General features: G+C 48.8%; 1 long non-coding RNA gene across 2 annotated transcripts; it reads left to right on the top strand.

The window, feature by feature from the left end:
- The first annotated feature begins 1,119 nt into the window (after positions 1 to 1,119).
- LOC112442696 (uncharacterized) lies at positions 1,120 to 18,456 on the top strand. Of its 2 annotated transcripts, XR_009491794.1 has the most exons (4): positions 1,120 to 6,550; positions 13,081 to 16,631; positions 17,438 to 17,678; positions 18,198 to 18,456. It is a non-coding gene; the product is annotated as an uncharacterized lncRNA (long non-coding RNA). The 2 variants fall into 2 exon arrangements; XR_009491793.1 differs by having other exon boundaries at positions 13,081 to 17,678; positions 18,198 to 18,455.
- Positions 18,457 to 22,928: the final 4,472 nt, after the last annotated feature.

Raw genomic sequence — 22,928 nt, 5'->3', positions numbered from 1 at the left:
AATAGTTTTAACAAGTTTGTTTATAATTGCCCCAGACTGGAAATACCCAAGATATCCTTCACTATATGAGTGGATAGCAAACTGGAACATCTACACAATGGAATATTATTTAGCAAAACAAGCTGTCAAGTCACACAAAGCATGGATACATCATAAATGCATGTTACATTGAAAAAAGTCTGTGTGAAAAGGCTATATACTGTATATTCCTTTTATATGACATTCTGGAAAAAGCAAAAAGATTAATGCTTACCAAGGGTAGGGGTGGGGATAGGGAGAGGGAAGAATAGCTGAAGCACAGAGGATTTTTAGGACAGTGAAACTACTCTGTTTGGTAATGTAATGGTGGATACATGAAAGTGTACGTTTGTTAAAACCCAGAGACTATATGAGGCTTAATGTATGCAAATTTAAGAGGATCATTTAGGAGACGGGGATCTCCAGATGGAATGACAGAAGAATCCAGCTGCGTTACAAGTTGTTGTTGCTCAGTCACTAAGTCACGTCCAACTCTTTGGGACCCCATGGACTGCAGCACGCCAGGCGTCCCTGTCCTTCACTATCTCCTGGAGTTTGCTCAGACTCATGTCCATTGAGTCGATGATGCCATCCTACCATCTCATCCTCTGTCACCACCTCCTCCTCCTGCCCTCGATCTTTCCCCGCATCAGTCTTTTCTAATGAGTTAGCTCTTCACATCAGGTGGCCAAAGGATTGGAGCTTCAGCTTCAGCATCAGTCCTTCCACTGAATATTCAGGGTTGATTTCCTAAAGGATTTACTGGTTTGGGCTCCTTGCTGTCCAAGGGACTCTCAGAGTCTTCTCCAGCACCACAGTTTGTAGCTGAGACCATCTTACTGAAAGGGGTGAGGGAAGGTGCTGACCCAAGTGACTTTGGGACTCGTGGGTCTCTAAGACTAAAAGTAAAGGAACAGTACATAGACCTGAACTGTAGTTGGTAATGCTGTTTCCCACTGGGACTGGTTAACTCTGAAACCACCATGCAGGCACATTGAACTATTGAGTGTATGATGGTAGATGCTGTGAGCCGCTTCTCTCCATTGGAGTGGGAGTTTACAGATACGGCAGGAAAAGGCTGGGAGGAGGTAATAGAATTAGAGACAGCAATAGGAATTCATGCTTATTATGGATTCTTGTGGGAACATGTAGAAATATTTATAGATATGTGAATATATACAGGTTAGTACAGTGAACTGTGGCCAAAAATCTACCCCCTCCGCCCCGCCACAAAATTCATAGATTGCAGCCCTAACTCCCCATGTGATTGTATTTGGAGACGGGGTCTTTAAAGAGGTAACTAAGGTTAGATTGGGCTTCTCAGATGACACTAGTGGTAAAGAACTTGCCTGCCTATGCAGGAGACATAAGAGACTAGGGTTTGATCCCTGGATCAGGAAGATCCCCTGGAGGAGGGCATGGCAACCCACTCCAGTATTCTTGCCTGGAGTCCACAGGGTCGCAAACAGTCAGACATGATTGAAGCAACATAGCATGCACACAAGGTTCAATCAGGTCATAAGGGTGGGGCCCTGATCCAATGGAACTGGTGTCCATACAAGAAGAGAAAGAGACATCAGGAGTGAGTGAGTAAATAAAGGAAGGGCTGTGTGAGGACACAGGGAGGAGATGGCCATCTAAGTGCCAAGGAGAAAGGCCTCAGGAGAAACCAAACTGCAAGCACCTTGATCTTGAACTTCCAGTCTCCATATCAGTGAGAAAACAAACTTCTGTTGTTTAAGCCTGCCAGTCTGTGGTGCTTGGTTATGGTATCCGTAGCAGGCAAATCCCATGGACAGAGGAGCCTGGTAGGCTGCAGTCCATGAGGTCACTAAGAGTCGGACACTACTGAGCGACTTCACTTTCACTTTTCACTTTCATGCATTGGAGAAGGAAATGGCAACCCACTCCAGTGTTCTTGCCTGGAGAATCCCAGGGATGGGGAAGCCTGGTGGGGTGCCCTCTATGGGGTCGCACAGAGTCGGACACACGGACTTAGCAGTAGCAGCAGCAGCAGCAGGCAAATATAGCTAGAAAGGAAAGAAATGCTCAAAACCAAAATGAAACAACAACCCAGAACAAAGGGGCTCTGTTAAAAGGGATACAAAGTAAAGGAGTTCCCAAGCCTGAGGCTGGAATAGCTTGAGCAACAAAATAAACAGGGAAGCCCTCAGATGAAAACACAGTGTAAAGATAGGTATCCATGAGTCCATACTGATATAAAAATGGCTGAATAAATACAGGAATGAGGAGAAGAGACAAATCTGTGTGAAAGAATCTGAAGGTACGTATGTAGATGCTCTGCCCTCTGGGAGGGAGACCAAACCCTCCTTAAGTGTGGGCCACAAGTGTGGGTCCCCTCTCCGGGGAGAACGGGGTGGATAGGGGGAGAAAGAGGAACTCCTCAGTGGTGACACCTAACAGACACCTCGTCAGGTGACCAAGGGCACAGGAGGAGTCGTGTTGAGAGAACAGCCCTGACAGGATGTGATGAGAAGGGCAATTTCCCTCTGCGGTCTTCCTCCTACAAACCCACAAGCCCAGAAAAACAACAAGAAAGCATCAGACAAACCAGCAGAGGGACAGTGTGCACATTTCTGTCCAGCCCTCCTCCAAACCATTGGGGTCGTTCAAACCAGGAAAGTCTGAATGACCCTCCCTGCCAAGAGCATCTGGGAGGAGATGTGATGACTACATGTCATGTGAGCTCGGGACAGGTCCTGGAGCAGCCGGAAGTCGTGAGGTTAAACCTGAGGAAGCCTGAATAGTGTGCATGCGTGCTAAGTCACTTCAGTCAAGTCTGACTCTTTGCGACCCTATGGACTGTAGCCCTCCAGGCTCCTCTGTCCATGGGATTCTCCAGGCAAGAATACTGGAATGGGTTTCCCTTTCCTCCTCAAGGGGATCTTCCCAACCCAGGGATCAAACCCAGGTCTCTTAAATCTCCTAGATTGGCAGGAGGGTTCTTTACCACTAGCGCCACCTGAATAGTGTGGACCTTAGTTAATAATAATGTATCAATATTGACTCATGAATTATGAGAGATGTATCATACTCATTCATGTAAGATAATAATAGATGAAAATTGGATGTGGGGTATATGGGAACTCTGTATTCTCTTCACAGCTTTTCTATAAACATGTTGTTGTTTAGTTGCTAAGTTGTGTCTGACTCTTTGACAACCACATGCACTGTAGCCCACCAGGCTCCTCTGTCCATGGGGTTTCCCAGGCAAGTATACTTGAGTGGGTTGCCATTTCCTTCTTGAGGGGATCTTCCCAACCCAGGGATTGAACCAATGTCTCCTGCTTGGCAGGGGGATTCTTTTCCACTGAGCCATCAGGGAAGCCCTTTCTATAAACATACATGTGTACTATAATAAAATAGTTTATGGAATTCCCTGGTTGCCTAGTGGTTAGAATTCTGGTATTTCACTGCCGTGGCCTGAGTTCATCCCTGGTTATGGAACTGAGATACTGCAAGCCACACAGTGCAGCGAAATAAACAGTTTAAAGTTAAAAAAAAAAAAAAGGATATTTGCTGTAGGCTTGGCGTTGTTACCATAGCAAGTTAAAGATCTTCTTTATTATTCCTAGCTTGCTAATAATTGTAGTAAGAGTTAGTGTTTAAATCTATCAACTCTTGAGATTAAAAAAAAAATACATGCGCACATACCTCTGAAGGGCTGTCTATGAGGTCAGGCATATGAGAGCAGAGAATGAATGAGTAAAATATAAATAGATGAAACAAGAGAGGGCCTTGCAAGCACTTAGGAAACATGATCATCTTCCATGACCTGAGACATGTGATGAACCTGACCCTCAGAGAAGGAAACTGGCTATGAAATTGGAAGGCTAGCCTGCAAGCCGTAGAGCCCCCTTTACCTTCTGGTGAGCTTGGCAGGGCCTCCCAGCTTGTTTAGTCTGCTGTGAAGGAGAGCAGAGAGGAGAGGCACCAGACTCAATCCCCATCAGCGGGACCATCTAAGTGAAAGGAAGGGTCACTGAGCTGCTCAGAGACCAGTACCACATCATGAAATTGTGGGAAATAGTCAAAAACAACAAAACTGAAATGTGATTTAAGAAGCATACTGACTGCAGCCATGAAATTAAACGATGCTTATTCCTTGGAAGAAAAGCTGTGACAAACCTAGACAGTGCGTTGAAAAGCAGGGACATCACTTGGCCAACAAAGGTCCATATAGACAAAGCTATGGTTTCTTCAGTAGTCATGTACGGATGTGAGAGTTGGACCATAAAGAAGGCTGAGCGCCAAAGAACTGATGCTTTTGTACAATGGTGCTGGAGAAGTTTCTTGAGAGTCCCTTGAACTGCAAGGTAATCAAACTAGTCCATCCTAAAGGAAATCAACCCAGAACATTCACTGGAAGGTCTAATGCTGAAGCCAAAGCTCCAGTCCTTTGGCCACCTGATGTGAAGAACTGACTCATTAGAAAAAAAAAAAAAACCCTGATGCTGGGAAAGATTGAGGGCAGGAGAAGAGGGTGACAGAGGATGAGATGGTAGGATGGCATCATCGACTCATTGGACAGGAGTCTGAGCAAACTCCGGGAGATAGTGAAGGGCAGGAAGTCTGGCATGCTGCCGTCTATGGGTTACAAAGAGTCAGACAAGACTGAGCGACTGGACAACAACAAATAGGACTATTTTTAAATATAGAGAGAACTAAAAAATACGGAAGCAGGATCATTGCAGAAAAAAATACATTCACGAAATGCCTTCAGGGCCTGTGAGACCTGAAGTCGCCCTCACTCCCTGCTCCTCTCCCTGAGCTCCTGTACCTTCTTCCATGGAGACTGTTTCAGGGATAGTCCCAGAGGACCCATGCACAGCCAGAAATTGCTGGATGTCTGCCTCTTTGCAGTTCCATTTTCTTGGAAACTATACCCTGTGGAAGTATGTACTATGGGCAGATCTCACACTCCAGTCAATGCCTTGGTCCTCCTCCTCAAGCCAGAGTGCTTGAATACTCCCCTTTGAGGGGGCCAAATTTAGCCAACAAACATACAAGATATCCTGTTAAACTTGTACTTCAAATATACAAGGAATAATTCTTCAGCATGTGCAATATAGGTAAATCTATATGAACCAAAAATAGATTAGTGGTTACCTAGGGCTGGAGGGTGGAGAAGGAAATGGCAACCCACTCCAGTACTCTTGCCTGGAAAATCCCATGGACAGAGGAGCCTGGTAGGCTACAGTCCATGGGGTCGCAAAGAGTCAGACACGACTGAGCGACTTTACTTCACTCAACTTCACTCACTTCATACTTTATCACTGGAGAAGGAAATGGCAACCCACTCCAGTATTCTTGCCTGGAGAATCCCATGGACAGAGGAGCCTGGTGGGCTACAGTCCATGGGGTTGCAGAGAGTCGGACACAACTGAAGTGACTAAGCACTAAGCCCGGCTGGAGGGACTGGGAGGAAAACGGCTGCTAACAAGCGCAAGTTTTTTCCCATCTGAAATGATGAAAATAGAAATTCAACTCTGAATCTGACAACCACTAAACCGCACGCTTTACTTATTTATTATTGATAATATTGTTACAGCTACCAAAAGCCTAGACATTTTTCAGGAGACTGAGTGTTCTCACACTTTCTCAAACCACAACTGCACTATATCTTAACACCCTCAACCCTCACAGACAAGCCTTGCAGCATAACTAGAGAAATGCAAATTCTAGAAACTGATCAAGGAAAGGAAGCTGGTTCAAAAGCGCACACTTTAAATAAGTGAACTTTACAGTAAGTGTATTGGCTGTCAATAAACGTCCGGTATTTAATCCCGAGCCCCTGTGCTCCTTCCAGGGGCGCGTCCTTGTCACGTTGAGGGGGCCAAGAGGCGGTGGGACTGCGAGAGAGGCCTGATGTCCGTATCGCCGGTCTCTGGGCGGGTCCCCTGGGCCGGGCTTTCTCGGGACTGGTGACTCAGGACGTCAGGATCACCACGCCAAGGAACCTGCTCAGACCCTGCGTGCTTATTAGGGAGATATTCCAAGTCGTCCTGCAGCAAGTGCCGCGTAGTCCAAGCGGGCGCCTCTCGCGTCTCCGCAACTCTCCAGATACCCCAGCGTCCCGCCGGATCGTGGCCAACGCAAGAACTCACTTCCACGAAACAGACCTCGGTCGGCCGGGCTGAGGATGTGAGGCCGGCTCAGCCTTAAATAGGCTTCCCTGGGCTCTGATTGGTGAGGTAGGATCATGTGTCAACCTCTGGCCCAATCGCAAAGGCCGCAGCTTGTGGTACGGTGATTGGTCAGGTCCAGTTACGTGCCTAGGAGGTGCTGGACCGCGGTGGGTAGTTGTGGTTACTGCGGGCCTGGAGGTCCGGTCGGAAGGGTCCGCCCTAGGCATCCGGGTCCTGGGGCTGGCGTTGGGGGGCTGGTGTCGGGGGTGGGGGCGGGGTTCCCAGTAGCCTCCGGAGACTAGGTCAAACAGGCCAGCTCTGAGCGCTCGAATCCCCGCCTCTCTCCTCCAGCAAAGCGCTCGTCCAGGGTGGACAACCCAGAGGTCAGAGCACTGCCTCACCCCAACCTGCCCTTCGGTGTTTTGTTCAGTGGATAATTTCAGACTCAGCAAAGTCTGTTTTCCAGTGAACACCACCACGTTAGTATTTACACCCACAAGCCCGCCTACTGTTAGGCATCTAAATCTGTTCAGTTAGTTCAATTCAGTCACTCAGTCGTGTCCGACTCTTCGCGACCCCATGAACTGCAGCACTCCAGGCCTCCCTGTCCATCACCAACTCCCGGAGTCCACCCAAATCCATGTCCATCGAGTTGGTGATGCCATCCAACCATCTCATCCTCTGTCGTCCCCTTCTCCTCCTGCCCTCAATCTTTCCCAGCATAAGGGTCTTTTCAAATGAGTCAGCTCTTCGCATCAGGTGGCCAAAGTATTGGAGTTTCAGCTTCAATATCAGTCCTTCCAATGAACACCCAGGACTGATCTCCTTTAGGATGGACTGGTTGGATCTCCTTGCAATCCTAGGACTCTTCAAGAGTCTTCTCCAACACCACAGTTCAAAAGCATCAGTTCTTTAGCACTCAGCTTTCTTTATAGTCCAACTCTCACATCCATACATGACCACTGGAAAAACCATAGCCTTGACTAGATGGACCTTTGTTGACAAAGTAATGTCTCTGCTTTTGAATATGCTATCTAGGTTGGTCATAACTTTCCTTCCAAGGAGTAAGCGTCTTTTAATTTCATGGCTGCAGTCACAATCTGCAGTGATTTTGGAGCCCAGAAAAATAAAGTCAGCCACTGTTTCCCCATCTATTTGCCATGAAAGTGATGGAACCAGATGCCATGATCTTTGTTTTCTGAATGTTGAGCTTTAAGCCAATTTTTCACTCTTCTCTTTCACTTTTATCAAGAGGCTCTTTAGTTCTTCTTCACTTTCTGCCATAAGGGTGGTGTCAACTGCATATCTGAGGTTATTGATATGTCTCCCAGCAATCTTGATTCCAGCTTGTGCTTCTTCCAGCCCAGCGTTTCTCATGATGTACTCTGCATACAAGTTAAATAAGCAGGGTGACAGTATACAGCCTTGACATACTCCTTTTCCTATTTGGAACCAGTCTGTTGTTCCATGTCCAGTTCTAATTGTTGCTTCTTGACCTGCACACAGATTTCTCAGGAGGCGGGTCAGGTGGTCTGGTATTTCCATCTCTTTAAGAATTTTCCACAGTTTGCTGTGATCCATACAGTCAAGCCGAAGTAGATGTTTTTCTGGAATTCTCTTGCTTTTTCTATGATCCAGTGATGTTGGCAGTTTGATTTCTGGTTCCTCTGACTTTTCTAAATCCAGTTTGAACATCTGGAAGTTCTCGGTTCACATACTATTGAAGCCTAGCTTGGAGAATTTTGAGCATTACTTTGCTAATGTGTGAGATGAGTGCAATTGTATGGTAGTTTGAACATTTTTTGGCATTGCCTTTTTTTGGGATTGGAATGAAAACTGACCTTTTCCAGTCCTGTGGCCACTGATGAGTTTTCCAAATTTGCTGACGTATTGAGTGTAGCACTTTCACAGCATCATCTTTTAGGATTTCAAATAGCTCCACTGAAATTCCATTGCCTCCATTAACTTTGTTCATAGTGATGCTTCCTAAGGCCCATTTGACTTCACATTCCAGGATGTCTGGCTCTTGGTGAGCAATCACACCATCGTGGTTATCTGGGTAATGAAGATCTTTTTTGGTATAGTTCTTCCATGTATTCTTATCCCCTCTTCTTAATATCTTCTGCTTCTGTTAGGTCCATACTGTTTCTGTCATTTTTTTGTGCCCATGTTTGCATGAAATATTCCCTTGGTAGCTCTAGTTTTCTTGAAGAGACCTCTAGTCTTTCCTGTTCTATTGTTTTCCTCTATTTCTTTGCATTGATCACTTAGGAAGGCTCGGGGGAACCCTTTAAAGCAAGAAAATGCTAAAAATTTTGGGGAAAGGGATGGGGACAAGCTCACAATAGACTCAAGTTTCTGGAAATGCTCCAGTTTTGATGCTGGTGGTAGATTTGCAGGTGCTCATTATTAAACCATTAACATAAAACTATATATTTCTAATGTTTCTAATATTATTAAATTGCAAATATAAGCACTTGTCCCCCCAAATACTTTAGCATGCATAGCATTAGCACATAGTATTTGTTTATAGATTTTTAATGTTAAATTTACAATGAAGTACGTAAACCCTAATCATAGTTTTGCTGAGCTTTAGCAAATACACACTACTGTGTGGCCCAAGACACAGTCAGGACAAACAGAACATGCTTATCACCCCAGAAAGCTCCTTCTTGCCCTTCCCATTCCATGTCCGCCTCTACTGTACAAAGACATCCACTGTTCTGATTATTTCCACTCTAGTTTTGCCTGTTCTAGGAGTCATATAAATGAAGCACAGGGTACACACTCTTGTGTAAGGTTTCTTCACTTAGTATTATGGTTTTGCGACCCACTCTTGTTTCCTGCATTGATAGTTTGCCCTTTTGGCTGCTGGTAGGGCCCCATTGTAAACTCCCTGTTGATGGACACTTGGACTGGCTTGTTTTTTGGCGATTGTAAATTAAGCTTCTGCAAACATTCTTTTTGAAGCCTTCCAGTGGACATAGGCTTTTATTTCTCTGGGCAGATATCCAGGACTGGGTCAAAGGATAGGAGTGTGTTTGTTTCACCAGAAGCTGACAGAGCTTCCTCCATCATGGCTTTCAATTTTCAGGCCACTAACAGTGTATGAGGGTTCTAATTTCTCTATATCCTCATCAGTACTTTTAAAAAAGTGGTAGCCATTCTAACAGAAGTTAAGTGGTATCTCACTGTGGTTTTAATTTTCATTGTTCTGATAATGAATGATACTAAAGCACTTTTTTCTTCTTTTGAAAATAACAAATCTTTTGTCCATTTAAAAAAACTAGGTTATTTAGCTTAAATTTGTTTTTCAACAGTGGCATTTTGTTAATATTAGAAACATACTATCACAGGTAACTTCCAGGAGGGCTTTTAAAAGGGATTTTTACACAGAAAAGGAATTTTCAAATACCCCTCCCAGTGTTCAAGCCCTTGTTTAAGATAGCAGAAGTGTAGTTAGTCTAATGGGACCACCTAAACGTCTGTGCTGCAAAAGAGGATTTTTAGGCTTTTGGTAATTCTGAGCAGCACACCTCCCTCTAACAGCTTTACTCATGTTGCAAGGAGGGTATTTGATAATTGAAGAGTAAGGAGGTTAGTGTATATTTTATGTAACTTTCTATCATGTAGGCAATTAAGTTGTTACATCTGGGGACTTCCCGGGTGGTCCAGTGGTTGAGACTTCACCTTCCAATGCAGTGGGTGCAGGTTCGATCCCTGGTCAGAGAACTAAGAATCCACTTGCCTTGTGGCTAAAAGACCAAAAACATAGAGCAGAAACAATATAGTTACAACTCAATAGAGACTTTAAAAATGGTCCACATTAAAAAAAATCGAAAAAAATATTGTTACATCTGGAAAAAAGCAGATATTCCAATTTCTGATACATTAGCTTCTTCCTGGGTGCTTTTGCTTTGTGTCCTTCAGTTGATGACAGCTCCCAATTCACTTTCTTGGGCTGGTTGGCTCTCCCCGTCAAGGTGCAGTGGAAATAACCCCCAAACCACGGACTTTGTTCCGTAAAAGACAGTTGCATTCAGCTCCATGCTTTGGCTGACCCTTTTTCAAATGTGACCAAAAAAACAAAAGTGAGATAGGATGAAGTTTTCCAAGTGGGTAGTCTGAATTTTTCATTTAGAGCAGTGGGAGTTATTTATATAGTCTGGAGATCATTCTTTGTCAGATATTAGTTTTGCAAATATTTTCTCCCATCCTCTGGATTGCTGATTGATCGTCTTAACAGTGGATTTTCTTGAACAGAAATTTTTTTGAATTTCAATGAAGTCAAATTTCTCCATTTTCTCAGAACTAAGAAGCCTTTCCCTAAGTCAAAAGATATTTTCCTCTAAAGCTTTAGGGTTTTAGCTTTCACTTTTAAATCTATGGTGCGTTGTAAATTAATTTTTGCACATAATGTTGAAACTGTTGGGTGTCATTTTGGGGGGAGTTCTGAAGAGCTATAATACTATAATCCTTTATGTCTCAGCACAGAAAGAATTCAGCAAAAGGCAAAGTGATAGATAAGAAGTGATTTTTTAGAATAGGATGCTTATGAGGCCTACACACAGGTGGGCAAGGGGGTACCATGTCCTGAGAACGTACTGAGCTACAGTTTTATAATCAAAGGAAAAGTGGGGAGGGGGAGAAGTTCTTGGCTTTCTTGAGTAGACATCATGCTTCCATCATCAGTTCCTCTTCCAGGTTGAGCGGGGGAGTTTTCTTGTCCTTATAAGGTCAAGCTGGGTCCACAGATTATTGTTTTTTACATGCTCAGAGAGCATGTCCTAACTTATTGAGTTCACTGGGCAAAATGTAGGCCTCATTGTTTTATTGTTTGGCGGCATGTCTCATGCTTCTGTTGTACAGGTTTGTTGCTAAGCAAGCCTGCTTGGTTTTGTGGTTAAGCAAAACTGCTCTCTTGAGTAATCGTTAACTTACAAGAGTCTCATGTATTTCTTCTGCTTATAATCCCCTAATGGGATTAACTATTTAATCACCTATTTCGTCCCTTCTGGGGCTTCCCTGATTCTTCAGACGATAAAGGATCCACCTGCAATGCAGGAGACCTGGGTTCAATCCCTGGGTTGGGAAGATCCCCTGGAGAAGGGAATGGCAACCCACTCCGGTATTCTTGCCTGGAGAATTCCATGAAGAAGAGCTTGAGGGCACTGCAGTCCTTGGGGTCACAGAGCCCGACACGACCGAGTGACTGTCACACTTTTCACTTTGTGCCTTTACTCCGTCATTATCAGTGTAGCATAGGGTTCATTTTTTGCCACATGCAGGTCTGGTTATTGTAGCATCATATGTTAAAAGACTTACCTTTGTTTGCTGGGCTGCTCTGGCACCTTTGCAAAAAGTCAGATGGCATATAAAGTGAGCAGTTGCATTGCGCCTCTCCTGGAGAAAGCAGCATTGGCACTGACCCTCAGTGTGTGTGGGAGGGTTGGCATTGGGCCCTGCAAGGAGCCCCTTCACTCATGGGCTGACTCCTGGGCTCTGGCCGGAGGGTCGGTGCGATGGCTCAGGTCCCCCGAGGCTCCGCATTCTGATGAAGACACGGAGGGGGATCTCCTCGCAGGCGTGCCCAGCTTTCTGGGTCTCTGTCCACCGGGTGCCATGCTCACAAACCCTTCTGGAGAGTCTGGTCTGGTCCGAAGCCAGCCTCCTGGCCCTCCCTTGATCCTCAGTGGTCCCTGCAGTGCAGAGGGGGCAACCCCCAGCTCAGCAGGCTCCTCTACTTCAGGGGCGCCTCCAAAACAGTCTGGTCTGGAGCGGCCTGGATGCCTAGCTTCCCCCATTCCCTCCGCCCCCTCAGCGCCTGCAGGTGGGTGGGTGTTGGGCTTTGAACCTGCACGCCCTCCCTTCTCTGCACCCACCTTACTCCTCCCTACCCTGCTCCTTCTCCCTCCCTGTGATGTTTCTCCCCACTCCCCAGCCTGTAGTGACCCCCACCCTGCCCTCCTCCCCTTCCTGGATCCTCTCTCCGCCCTTCCAGGTGGTGCCCGCACGCACCCTAGCTGCACCTTCCGGGGGCCAGGTGCAACACGGGGTCTCCAGTGCCTCTTTAGCACCAGGTAGTGGGCAGTTCTAACTCCTGTGAGACTTTAATGTTTACAGGTCTTCAAAGCACAAGGGGAACACAAGGTTATTTTTGTTTCCTTGTGTTACTTGTTTCCTTTATTCTATTCCAGATAGAATAAATCATCTCCCGGCTTGCAGTCACCACTGTGGTCCACTGACCTTGGTCTTACTTTTCCTGTATCTTGAGGCGTTTTGCTAGTTCATCATTCTTGGGAATATTTGTTACCCAACCAAACTTGGGTCTGCTGCAGTGAAGCCAATCTGCTGACACCCAGTGGTGAAGGAAAGTGCAGCACTTAATGTCAGAAGCCTTAAAAGGGGGCTTTCCCAGGTGGCGCTAATGGTAAAGAACTGGCTCGCCAATGCATTAGATGTAAGAGACTAGGGTTCGATCCCTTGGTCGGAAAGATCCCCTGGAGAAGGGCATGGCAGCCCACTCCAGTGTTCTTGCCTGGAGAATCCTATGGACAGAGGAGCCTGGCGGGCTACAGTCTATAGGGTTGCAAAGAGTAGGACGTGACTGAAGCAAATTAGCACGCACACCATAAACAGAATCTGGGATAGCTAGTGCTGGGAGAGCCCGGACTCCGGATGGGTTTCAGGAAAGCCTTTTTAAAGGCCAGGTGAGGGGAGGGGCATCCCAAGGTGCCCCTCAGAGATCAGCTTGGGCATAGTTCTCTGATTGGTTGATGGTGAGGTAACTGGGAGGTGTCACAGGGGTTGACAGTATCCTTAGGCTCCAGAAGGACTGGGGGCTATGGGCTCATGGACATGAATGTCTGCCTTTTGGTAGGGGGTTTAGTGTCTGTAAAACTGCTCTGCTCAGTTACAGGAATAATTTCACCATTACTCATCGACTCTTACCAACTGTGCCCACAATGACTAAACGAGCAAGAAAACAGGAGAGTGATGACGTCCCCTGAGAGGATGATGCTGCTTCCTTCAGTTTCCCACGTAGCCTCGGAAATGCAGACACCCGCTCTGTGGCTGCAGTTTGTTCTACTGAATGCAGTGGAGGGTCTGGAATCTCCCATCTGCTGCCCGCAACGCAGAGAAGCCTGACACGAGAAGTAAGGGCATCAGAAGATGCACAGAGCAGCGCCGGGCCACAGTGACGGTGGGAGCAGATCCCAGTGTCTCGCCACCAGCACCTGGACCATCTCACATGACAACCCAGGACAATATTCTTTCATCTTTGGTGATGTCTGTGCTTTAAAACCACTTGATGAAAGTACGGAGGCTGTATTTAGATTCTTATTAAAATTTCTAATACAATTTTTCTTCTTTAAAAAGAAAACCCGGAGCCTGGTCTAGGGCTGACGTGGGCCCCTGCAGGGTTTCGGTTAAATGAACAATTAGTGATGCCTGTGCCCCATACCCCCGTGGCACACACCCAAACCTCCACGTCTGCTGAGGTTGAATTGTCCAGCCAGTTTGAGGGGTGAGGTGTCCCCCACCTGTCTGGCTGCATCAGCACGCCTCTCCTGGTTGGTGGTGGGGGCCACAGGTCCTGTGTTTACAGCCACAGTTCTCAGCTGCTGGGAACTGAGGGCTCCTTTGGCCCGTGTCTCTTGCTGAGTTCATCTCTGTAAACAAGATGTTGTGTGTGAGGGGTTTGATCCTCATAGCATTGCCAATCCTGTATTTCTGAGATTTCTGAGACTTTTGCTCAGTTGCAGGTGAAAATTGCACTTGGCAGCTGCCCATTGCTTTTCTTTAATTGGGGGTGAGCATTTTTTTTAATGCATCTACATCAGCTGTTACCTTGTTTGAGACCTGCCTGCTCCTTCCTATCATTCTTATATATTTCCAGAGTGCTTTTTCCCAGGAAGAAAATTGGATCCTTGCCCTCTGTTCTTTCCTGCTCCCCAAATCTTGACTTTGGGGTGTGAGCTCTTCTGGCCCTCATAACCCCAGCCTCTCAGGTTGATTGTTAAAGTTCCCAAACCCAAGACCCCCAAACCATCAGAAATGTTGTGAGGATGCTCATTTCTTGGGGACAAGGTGACAGTCTGGTGAGACCCTCTTACCGGTCCATAATCAGCATCTAGCCCACTGGGAAAGTCATCTCGAGGCTGGAGGTTCTCTGTGCCCTGTCAAAGGCCCCTGCTGTGCCTGGACCTCAGTTTCCCCACCTGTCAATGAGGGGCTGCACTCCAGGAACTTGGTGTTCCCCTTCTGGCCTGATGTGTCAAACCAGGAACACTAGCAGGGCCGGCTCCCTGCCGTATCCTGATCCTGCCGCCAGAGGGCAGGAGGCTCTGCACTTCACATCACTCTGAGGGGAGGCAGCTGCCGCTGCATAGATGTGAATTGGTTAAGGCTCCTTGGGCTCCATAGCACCCACAGGGACTGGGGGACCTGGTTCAGACCCCGCCCGGCCACCACGCTGTACCAGGCTGGGTGCAGGCAGGGACACCATCTGGGAGCTCCACCTGCGAGCACTGAAGGCCCTTGAAGGCAGCTAGGGGCCAGGTCTGAGGATTCCAACAGAGAGAAGAGGGTGGGTCACAGGCAAGCCAGGGGAAAGAAAAGGTGGGTGTGGGTGTGTGCAGGCTGTGTCGTGGGCACAGCCACTACTCAGGGCCCTTTTCCTTGTTCAAACCTTTCCCGTGGCTCCAGAGGAAGTAGGTGGAGAAGGCTTCAGTCCCACAAAACCAGCCAGGGGTTCTGGGGGCAATGGGAGGATAGCCGGCTGAGATATTGGGAAGGGAGAGGCTATGACATGTGGGCCCAACTGGACCTCCTAGTCACAAGTGCCCAGAATGGACTGGGTGGGGCCATCAGGGTTTGGCCTAGACACGAGAGGGCAGAAATGGAGGGGCAGATCTCAGCTCAGAGCAGGCTCTCTGGGTGAAGAGTGACAACAGCAGGGAACCAGAAGAGAAGTGGGCGAGTAGGGAGGGGCAGCACATGATGGTGGGAGCCCGGGCCCCGGAACAGAGAAAAGGGTCCAGGCAGGAGTCCAGCATGCTTGAGGTTGACCTGGGGGACATACAATGTCCTGGGAAGGGATGAGAGAGGTAGCCCCACTTCCAAGTGGCCTGGCTACAGGCAAGATGATGTGATGGGCCATGTCACAAGAGATCCCATTCAACACCAGCTATCCTTTCTGATGACGCTGATGAGGCCCAAGTGAGGGGCATCAGTGTGTCCCCAGGATGCCATGGCTGGAGGATCATAGGAGGACAGCTAATTTGGGGGGTTGACCACTGTTTTCCACCCCTGTAGTTTGGCAAGTGACAGCCCCTTGGCAGGGGGAGGTCGGGACCCAAGGAGTTGCAAGAGTGGGCAGGGGATCTTTCCAGCTTCTGCTGGTCCCCCAGGAGACTGCCCACCTGTGGCATGTGAAGGCCAAAGCCTTGAGTCTAGGTGAAGTGAGACACTCAGGCAGAAGGTGTGTGTGTGGGGGGGAAGGTAGGTAGAAGGAAGTTAGGGTGATTGTTCTCTGGATGTACCAAGTACAGCCGGAACTTCTTGCTATGTACCATGTTCAGGAGAGAAAGTGGGGTTGCCCAGAATACCCTGCACCCATGGTTTGGTCCTCTGATCTTCCCCCAGGAATCCCTCTTTCTGGAGATCACATGACTCACACCCATGCCTGAGGCAGAGCTGAGGGTCCCTGCTGAGAGTCCCATGCCTTGTTACTCAAATTATATATGGTAAAATCACAAAATATGGGGTTTGGGTTCCCTCTTGAAGAGATCTTCCTTCTGAGGTCACCTATCAGGTGGGGACCAAGGTGGCCTTGAGCAGGTGGAACATCCTCTGGGCCTCATGCTCCTGGCCTGACTGTGGGGGATGGCTGTTGGGTGCCTGAGCCTTTAAGAGAGCCAGAGAGTGCCATCCCACCATGAGTGGGGTCTTACAGGGTGGGGATCCTGGAATGATGGAGGGTGGTCCAGGCTGGAGAGTGCCATCCCACCACGATGGGTGGGGTCTTACAGGATGGAGATCCTGGAGGGGAGAACTGTGTTCCTGCTATGGAGGCACCTGGTGGAGGCCCCAGGAGAGGGGAGACAATGGTTGGGAACGGAGAGAACACTGCCCTGGAGCAGAGTATGTTCAGAGAAGTGCACCCCTAGGACAGGCAGGATGTGGGCTCTCTGCCCACCTGTGAAAAACAAGAAGCCTAGCCTCCACAGCATCTACCTGTAGGCCCTGCTGGGTGAACTTGGCCTGCAGGAGCTGTAGGTCTGGGCTGGCTCCCCCGATGGTGGCCTAGCATCATGAGGTCCGGCAGGTTCACAGACAAGGTGGGCTATCTCCTCTAGCCTCTGGGAGCTGTTCCTGGATCCTGAGTGGCATTCCCACATTTGTGGGTGAGGAAGAGCTGGGTGGCCAGAGTGCGCTTGGAGCTTATGACACAGGGGACAGGTAACTCTTGAACTCAACTCAGCTGTAGCCCAGGAGGCTCCTCAAAGACCCCCGGACCCAGGGTACCACATCTTGCTCAGAGTCAATTTCTTGGAAATAGAAACTATTCCACCACTCTGGTGACCACTGTGGGTATGGGGATGACTGACAGGAGTCCAGGATGGGGTCCCTCAGCTTTCTGCGGTCTTTCTCCATGGTATCTAGGCAGGTTTGCTCTGACTCAGGAAGCCCCAAGACCATGCTGAGCTGTGAGTACAGAGAGGGGTGCAGGCTGCTGTTGCCAGGAGCTGTAGGGAAGGGCCTTGGGCTGTTGGGTGCCTGAGCCTTTAGGAGAGCCGGAAAGTCCCATCCTACCAGAGGGGTGGGGTCTTACAGGATAGGGATTCTGGAGGGGTGAGCTGTGTTCCAGGCTATGGAGCTATGGGGAAGGGACACATTGGGGTATGGGGGACTGAGGCCCAATGCTGTGTCGCTTGGCCTTCTGAGTCTCCACGTGTCAAATGTCAAGTGGGGAGATTCCCCTGTTTGCAGGTCTTTCAGTGAAGCGAGCCCCCTCCCTTTCATCTCCTGGGGCTGCTGTGTCTGAATGGGGTGGGGGTGGGGCAGCAGTGGTTTTGATGCAACTCCTGAAATGCAACCATAGGACTTGATGGTGACCCCTTACCTTCAAGGAGATGTGGGGTCTCTCCTTGGAACCAAGCAGAACCCTGCAGACCCCCCTCCCCAAATATAAAACTAAACAGTTAATGATCAGGACAACAGAGTCACAAAGAGTCTGGTAACACATTTTTGAGTTGACTTTACAGATACTATAACTGCCACCAGAAGGAAAATCTAACTGTGTGATGACCAGACCACAGCCACGAAAGAAGCTGCTCCAACTTGAGCCACACGGAATCTGTGTGTGTATGTTAGTTGTTCAGTCGTGGCCGATTCTTGGCAACCCCACGGACTGTAGCCCGCCAGGCTCCTCTGTCCATGGGATTCTCCAGGCAAGAATACCGGAGGGGTTGCCATTCCCTTCTCCAGGGCATCTTCCCAACCCAGGTATTGAACCTGGGTCTCCTGCATTGCAGGCAGATTCTTTATCCTCTGAGCCACCAGGGAAACCCACTGAATCTATGGCTATCGCAATTCCAAGAACTGGCCTCAAGAGAATGGGATTAACATTTTTTCTCATAATAATCCATACCTTTTGTGGGCATCAAAATAACTGTAGCTTGCTCTGCCCATATATGTAAGCAGGCAATCCTAAAATTGTCAGCGAAGAGTTGCTATAGGCCCAAGTTGACATCTTCCACTCTTAGCAATATGGTGTCTTATATCATCATGAAGTTACAGAAGATGGAACTTCACCCATAATTCTATAGAAATGGAATGATGTTTGACAGTGGGGAGTTGAAAGCAGCTCTTTTGCCTCATTTCCTATTTGCCCATTTCTGTTCCCTTCCAACCTTAAAAGACTAATTCTAGGAACAAGATCACTAGGTAACTTAAGCTAACTCTTGGCTTATGCTCTCCTGAATGCACACCATGTCTTGCCTAATCTGTTAACTTGTTTCCTAGATAAAAAGAAGTAAGAACGAAGAACTGCGGAGTTAAAAAATGACCAGCTCTCACAATCCTGCAGGCAGATCACAAAGGCAAGATAACATGGAGAGAGAGAGGCAGCCAATGCATGCAAAGGAGAATGATATAGCACCCAACTTCCTGCCTCAGTGATTCACTGAGATTCTTTCCCTTTTTTCCCCTTTAAAAACTGTCATGGCTGATCGGCTGTACCCCAGTACAAAATATTTTGGTGTTAAAAAAAATAAAAATAAAATAATAAAAAATAAAAACTGTCTTGTCTGAGCAGAATCTTCAGAGTTGGTCTCCGTACATGAGTCCACCTTCTCCCCAGATTGCCGGCTTTTGTGAGTAAAGCAACTTTCCTCTCTACTGATACTTGCCTCTTGAATTATTGGCTTTTGAGTGGTGAGCAGCAGAACCTGAGTTTGGTAACAACCTGCAGGGAGCCCTCCTTCCTGGGCCATCTGTCAGAAGTGGGGGCTCAGGGGGGCCCCTGACTTGGTCACCCACCCTGACTTGGTTTTGTCACTTGGGGGGAGGCAGACTGTGGCCTTTTGAGGACTGAAATGCCTGAAGCCCAGGGCTTGAGGCTGAGAGAAGCAGAGGCCATGCGTGTGTTGGGGGGCAGGTCTGAGGATCTGTGGGAGCCCCAGCCTGAGAAGACAGGCCACCTGCCCATGGTCATCCATCCCCAGGGAGACCAGGGAGGCTCAGGAGGCCCTGGACACCATCCACCAGAGAACAGAGTGGTCAGAATCTGAGGAGGGGGAGGAGGAAGAGGGGAGGGATGAGGGGGACCCAAGAAGAGGAGGGAAGGGGAGGAGGCAGAGGGGAGGGAAGGAGGGTGAAAGAAGCACCCAGAAGCCAGAGACAGGTGGAGAGGGCTGGCCAAGGGCTCCAGAGGAGGTGGGGCAGGACCCAGTGAGGTGGGCATGGGGGTCAGGCCTGGGCCTGCCAGGACTCTGGCTGCACCAGTAGCTGGGTGGGGGCAGGGGGACAGGACAGGGTGCCCAAGGGTCCCTGGACCATATTGAGGCTGTGAGTTTCCATTTGCCAGGGTGGCGGGGGCAGGGCTCACTTTATGAGTCGCAGGTTCCTGGGTTTAGGTGTGAAAGATAGTTGCCAGGATACAGGCACCAGACACCACTTGTGTTATTACCCGTGTGGGGGTTGGGAGCTTGTGGGGAAGGATGGGGGGCTGCAGGACTGAGGAGGGTTGGGGGCGGATGTGAGGCCTGCGGTGTCGGGGGGTGAGAATTTGGTGAGGGCAACTGCAGGTCTTGCCTCTCCTTCCTGTGGCCCTGAGAGAAGCCCCTGTCGTGGCAACCACAGCCTCTGCTGATGCGGCTGACAGGCGCCTGTGGGTAGCCTGACATTTCGGTGGCTGCCCGTCTCTGTGCCTGGCTCCTCGTGTTTAGCCCTCCCCCTTGCTCAGGCCTGTAGTGACCTGAGTTCTCCACGGGGGCAGTGAAGGCAGCAGATGGACTTGTCTATAGCCCTGACCCTCAGCCTGGTGTCAGGCTGAGATCCTTCTGTCCCTCTTGCGGCATGGTCCCTGGGAGTCCCCAAGCTGGCCCCGTGAAGCCTTGCGGCCCTCCCCCGGCCCCGGCTCCCTGAAGCCCCTCACGCTGTTTCTGTCACCTGCACCCAAGTGCTTCTTTCCAGACCTCTCTCCTGGCTCCTGGGAGTGCTGGCTCCTTGGGGGTTGGGCCCTGTTTTACCGGTGTACCCACAGGGCCTAGACCACTGTGCAGAATGGCCACTCGGTCAGTATTTGTTGCACGGACATGAAAATTGTTCAGTGAGAAGAACAAAAACTGCCCTGGTTCTGCCTTTGGACCCCAAAGTGGTTACATCACTCAGGCACAGCCCGGCGTGTTCTTCAGGCCAAGCAGCCACTGACCCTGAATTGGGTGTCCCCTCCTCGGAGAGCCCAGAGCTGACCCCACAGCAATGTGGTATGTGGCCGGGCTGGAAAGCTCCACAGTAGGGTAAGGGCTTGTGGTGGTCTCAGTCCTGATGGTTGAGAGCCCATAGCAGACCCTCAAGGAAGCTTCAAGATGTGGGACTGAGGTGGGTCTTTGATCTGGGATCCATGCTGCCCTTCAAGGATCTGGGCCCCATCTCACCTGCCATACAGAAATAACCATCCCCTCTACGGTATCTAGAAGCAGTGCGTAGGCGGTTTGAGCAGAATCAGGGTGGACACCATCTCCTGGAAATAAACTAGCCAGTGGGCCCAGGCGGCTTTGCTATGTGGTTCTGACAATCAGGCCTTAGGCGCTCGCAAGGCCTGGAGCATCGCGTATGATGTAAAACTTGGTGAAGATGTGTAACCGCAGTGGTCCAGACCCCTGTCTCCCTCCAGTCTGCTTGCGTGTCAGGTGGCCTCAGTCTGGCCCAGAGCGTCTCTGAGGCCTGGCTAAGAGCAAATTGAGCTGAGAATACATTTAGTTGGTTTGCGAGGTCTATTTATGGGTGTGCAGTGGCTCTTAAGATCGATGAAGATTTTGCTATCTATCTGGGAGAGGAATGGAGCACTGAGGGTGAATACGTGTGTGCTAAGTTGCTTCACTTGGGTCTGACTCTTTGCAACCCCATGGACTGTATCCCACCAGGTTCTTCTGTCCATGGGATTCTCCAGGCAAGAATATTGGAGCGGGTTGCCATGCTCTCCTCCAGGGGATCTTCCTGACCTAGGGATCGAACCCACGTCTCCTGCAGCTCCTGCATTGCAGGCAGGTTCTTTACGGCTGAGCCACCAGGGAAGCCCAAGGGTGAATGGTACTCCCCCAAATTCATGTCCATCCGGGACGTGTGAATGGAACCTTATTTGGAGACAGGGTCTTTGCAGATGTAGTCAAGTCAGGATGAGACCATCCTGTCTGGCCTTAATCCCAATTCGACTGATGTCCTTATAAGGAGAGACGATTTTGGATACTGGGAGAAGGCCATGTGGTGACAGGGCAGAGAGTGTGGAGACGCGGCCATAAGCCCAGGAAGCATGCATCGCCGGCACCACCAGGAGCTGGAAGAAGCCTGGGGCAGGTTCTCCCTTGGAGCCTCCAGGAAGTACCAACCCTACGCTGGTTTTGAACTTCTGGCCTCTAGAATTGTGAAAAAATTAATTGCTGTTTTTTAAACCACTACATTTGTAATTCATTCTGGCCTCCAGGTACAGATTTCTTCCCTACACGCCCCCTGCTCTGGGCAGGCTCTCTGGCTTCATGACAGGAAGGTGTGAGATGTGTCATTCAAGGGGTGGACAAAAGGGATCCGTGTCCTTCGCATCCATGTCCTGGCAGCGTCAGGTGAGGTGTATAAGATGTGAGATTGTTGGCAGAGGCCGTGGTACTTGTCCATGCTGGTCAACACACATTTTACTTCTAGGACTGCTCTCCACGATGCAGTCAGACACAATTATAGCTGCGACCCCCCCGCCCCCACCCTTTTTTCTTTTTGTGTGAGACTCCTGAAAAGTAGAATTTCCTGAAATTCCTGTGTTTGTAGGGAGCCAAGGCACCTGTTTTACATCCCCAGCTGGCCAAGCACATCCTGGTCCCTCATGAACATCTTGTCCTGGCCAGGCTTGTGCTTTCATAAGGATGATATTTCTCTGTGTTCTTTCGTGGTCATTTGAAGAGGCCACCAAAGAGGAGGCAGTGAAATTATGCAGCCAAACAAAAACAAACAAAAAAACCAGAATGGTCAGCGGTGTCAGTTAATTTCAAAATATTGTTATTTCCTGGATATTTTGGATGCTTTATAAAATTTGCGATTTCTTTCCTCGTTTCAAATAAGCATTTGCTTCTGTCTCTGGTTTTGTACTGGTGATTTCATGTTGGTTTCCTTAGAGAGTCCCTCTTGGTGTGCGTGAGCTCTGGCTCCCCTGGGCTGCACATGCTGCCTGAACCTTGGAGCGAGCCTCCCTGCCGCACTCTAGGGCGAGCCCGGGGTGGATCTTGGGGCTGGCCACACGGCCTCCAGGCTGGGTCCCTGTCAGAGGCCCCTCCAGATCATCCAGGATAACTCACAGCCTGCCCCCTGCCCCGCTCAGAAGCTCAGGGCTGACTTCTCATGGGAATGTCTAGTTAGGATAAAACGGGCATTGCTCTTTTGTGCGGTTAACATTTGCAGCTCATGTCAACAGCGTTGAGTCTGCAGGCTTCATTCTGTTTCTGTTTTTGCTCAGCTCCTCTAGACAGTAAATGATCATTTTTAAAAGCTTTTCATATGCCGTGCCATCGTGTCTGTTTTCTGTTTGATGAGTGTGGGATTTCACGTTAACTAACAGCTTAATTCACATCTGAAGGGGCATTTTGAAATCTCAGGCGTAAGTGGTTGATCTATCTATTTCTCCCCGCGGTTATGTCCTTCCTGTTCGTACCTATTTTGCTAATTTTAGATACACGGGTACATGTTGGTTATATGTTTTTGTTCTGTTGCTGCTTTGCCAGAAGTACTGTTTTGTCAGAAAATAGAATTGGTAACTCTGTAGTTCATGTTAGCTTTTTATATGTTTTCCATACTTTTTGTCCCACAGGTGTCCTGTGGCTCTTTGAAGAAAATATAGTGTTGAATCTTTTCTTTTAAATCCAATTTGAGACTTTCTTTTAATTTGAGAGTTTAGCCCAGGGTTTTGGGGCAGGCCAAACTGGAGTGGAAAGAGGGCCCCCCCTGGGCCAGCCAAGACCCTCCACTCCAACCCCTCTGCCCACCATGCCA

The sequence above is a fragment of the Bos taurus genome, chromosome 19 (genome assembly GCF_002263795.3).
Source record: "Bos taurus isolate L1 Dominette 01449 registration number 42190680 breed Hereford chromosome 19, ARS-UCD2.0, whole genome shotgun sequence".
Lineage (NCBI taxonomy): Eukaryota > Metazoa > Chordata > Mammalia > Artiodactyla > Bovidae > Bos > Bos taurus.
This window is presented reverse-complemented; position numbering and strand designations above follow the sequence as displayed.